At 35.2% G+C, this 3,581-nt stretch overlaps 1 non-coding gene across 1 annotated transcript; it reads right to left on the bottom strand.

The window, feature by feature from the left end:
• Positions 1-3,043: 3,043 nt before the first annotated feature.
• Positions 3,044-3,149, bottom strand: LOC122124518. The gene has a single exon (XR_006150580.1). It is a non-coding gene; the product is annotated as a U6 spliceosomal RNA (small nuclear RNA).
• Between the last annotated feature and the right edge of the window lie 432 nt (positions 3,150-3,581).

The raw sequence follows: 3,581 nt of genomic DNA, 5'->3' as shown, positions 1-3,581 counted from the left end.
AAACAAACAAAAAATACAGTTCCTCTCATCTGATAATGCCTCTACAAGAATGAGAAAGAGTTCATCATTCTAAGGACCCTTAATTCTTAAGATAACATTTGCTATAATGCTAATGTTATTACCATTTTAGTGTTGGGAAAAATTGTAATTAAAGGCAGTAAGTGCATGGCCCAAGACACACAGTGAGGAAGGAAATGAGTCAAGTTTTCCAAAAGTCTTTCAGCAATACACAAAAGGTAGATAAATTCTCTCCATTCTCTGACACTCTTAATTCAATATTCATATTGTCCAAGAAATAATAGCATAGCAATTATTGCCATGGTGAATGTTTTCTGTTACATTTTTCTTCAACACAGACTGTGTTGGTGACATTGGGTTAACATGCACAGAGCTGAGCTTCTAAATTATGGTTCAAGGAGAGGCAAATTTCTTCTCTCCCATAGTTCCAGTATTGTTTTTAAAAAGTACTAAATCTTTTATATATCATCACTTACTGTATTTTAAGATTTCAAGAATGAAAAAAAATACATATAATCACTCCAAAATGCTTTACAACTAGGAGATGATAAAACAGGCCTCTGTGAAGTAAATTTTCTTCTACTTTTAAAATTATTCTGAATGCCTTGTGCTGGTTTGTCACACCTGTAAACCTAACTACTTGGGATAACTACTCAGGAGCCTGAGATGTGTGGATAACATTTGGAAGCCAATCAGGGCAAAATAAATTCATGAGATTATTTTTCAAAAATTTTAATGAACTAACAAAGGGCCAGGAATGGAGATGTAGATCATATAGTAGCTCACCAATCTAGAGAGAAAGATATAGAGAGACCGTGAAGCCCTGATTTTAAACTCTGAGCATGCCAACACGCAGGAATGCACACACACTCACTTTTTCAAAATATCTTCATATCAGTGTTTTGCATTAATTTCTTTGTTAATGATATTATATGGGTAAAATAGGCAAAATAAACTCTTCCATCTAAAAACATTTTTATATGTTTTTGTTGTAAAAATACTGTACAGATGGGTTATAGTTACATGAGCAAAGTAATAAGTATATTTCCTATCAAGCATTGTTACCTCCTCCTTTGTTTCTCCCCCACCATTCCTTGCCTTCCACCTCCACAAGTACACTCCTCACACCCCCAAGCCCCACCCAATGTCCCCAGCCTAAATTGTAAAGTTTGTTCTTCAAAATAATGTGTGCATCTATTGTTAGACAATGGGTCAAACTGTATTCCTACCTATTTAAGCATGGTGTTTTTTCCCTTTCCCTCCCCAAATTAGAGACGTGTATATACAAGATGCAGGTGCACCAACATCAAACAAAGTGAAAACAGGGGTTATATTGTTGGGGAGGAACGTATAAAAAACAAGAACAAAATCACGTCGTACATTATAAATATATGAGAAACAACAGCAAGAAAGAAAAAACCACTTGTGTCTCTATCTTGGGGGTCATTTAGCTTAACATTTATTTATCTATTCAAATATACATAGCTTTTCAACTTTTCTGCTTATCGCAGACATACACTAGTTATTGCAAATAAGGGATACCATGGGACCTATGTTTACTTGGACTTGGCTTACATCAGTTAATATAATTTTTTTCCAAGTCTTTCCATTTTCTAAAAATTGGGCGATGTCATTCTTTCTGATAGAGGCATAGAATTAATATATATACACATATATATGTATATATATAGTATATGTGTGTGTACACACATATACACACAGAACATTTTCCTTTTTTGTTTTTTAGAGCAACTTAGTTTTCCACCTTCACCATTTTTTCAAATGTTTTTATTGTGGTTAAGTGGTTACATAATTTCCCAAATTTCACAATATTGTGGGATAGTGATGCTTAGTTAAAGTCACAAACACATTCTAACTTTGATGGAGCAAATTGTCTATCATGGTCTACAACACTTATGAGATCTATGAGCTTTGCAATAGAGTTATTTCTTCCATATGTATACTTTTTTTGTTTGGAAATATGTATATTTCTTTTGTTTTGCATAGCGTCCGCTGTTCCCTCTTTCCCACTTGTTCCCTCCCTCCCTTCAGTGACATTGAATTGCTTAGTTCATTTTGTTCAATGTCCAGTGCAGCTGATGGATCCCACATTGTATGTTTTTCCCTGATTCCCTCTAGTTCTGTGTCATCCTCCTGGTTTCCCTTCAGTGTGCAAATATGATCAGCAGAATGGGGTTATTTAGTAGTGATTCAATCAGATGAGTGGAAGTCTTTGGTTTCTTAAGTGTTGTAATTTTGTTGTATCACCTTACATTTTGGATTTAACATCCACTTACCATGGAGACCATTTGCTGTTTGTCTCTTTGCTTTTGTCTTACCTCGCTCAACATGATTTCCTGTAGCTTGATTGATTTCCCTGCTAATGCCATTATTTTGTCCTTTATAATGGCTGGAAAATATTCCATTGTGTATAGTTACCATAGTTTTTGGATCCATTCATCTCTGGTGGGACATATGGATTGTTTTCATATCATGGCTATTGTGAACAGTGCTGCAATAAACATGAAGGTGCATGTGTCCTTGAATATTGGTACCTGTTGTTCAGGATAGATGACTAGAAGTGGTATGAGTGGGCCATAAGGAAGGTCAATATTTAGCTTTCTGAGGACTCACAAGACTGCTTTCCAACGTGGTTGTGTAAGTGTACGTTCACACACACACACACACACACACACACACACACACACACACACACACACACACACACAGAACATTTTCTTGATCCATTCTTCTACTGAGGGGAATCGGTGTTGGTTCCATATCTTAGCTATGGCAAATAATGCTACAATAAACATTGTTGTGGTGGTAGTTTTAGTATGGACTTGTTTGTGATCATTTGGGTGAATGCCCAAAAATGGGATTGCTGTGTAATAGGGGAGCTCTATGTGGAGTCTTTTGAGGAACCTCCAAACCGCTTTCCAAAGTGGATGAACAAGTTTACACTCCCACCAAGAATGCAGTAGGCTTCCCTTCTGGCCATATCCCTTCCAGCATCTGTTGTTGTAAAAATATGGAACGATTCATTAATTTGCGTGTCATCCTTGTGCAGGGACCATGCTAATCTCCTCTGTATGTTCCAATTTTAGTGTATGTGCAGCCAAATTGAGCACAGAACATTTTTTTATATATAAAGTGTAATTGATTTTCTTAAACTAGACAATTCAACAAAAAGTAAGTTCAAAAGAATTGTGAAATTTTACAACCATGTATTTCTTACATAAGCACACATTTAAGAACAAAGTCAAGATTGACATGCCAAAAACAAAATAATTCCAGATATTTGTTGTTCATGAGTTGTGTAGGAGGAAGAATTCAATTATTCTACACAAGGCACCTGTCATAATGTTCATTGCAGCAAATGTTAAGGTTTGTTAAAAGTTTTAATGTTTTAAATATGTTTCATTTTAGGATTTGCTTATATTCGGCAAAATTAAGACTGGTTGGCAGGTCATAAAATTTTTCGATAAAGTATATAATATTTCTGGTAGCATGTACTAGTAAGTATGTACATTTCAGAGTTTATAGAAACTTTACTAATGAGA

The sequence above is a fragment of the Dipodomys spectabilis genome, unplaced genomic scaffold (genome assembly GCF_019054845.1).
Source record: "Dipodomys spectabilis isolate Male_0828 unplaced genomic scaffold, ASM1905484v1 ptg000238l, whole genome shotgun sequence".
NCBI lineage: Eukaryota > Metazoa > Chordata > Mammalia > Rodentia > Heteromyidae > Dipodomys > Dipodomys spectabilis.
This window is presented reverse-complemented; position numbering and strand designations above follow the sequence as displayed.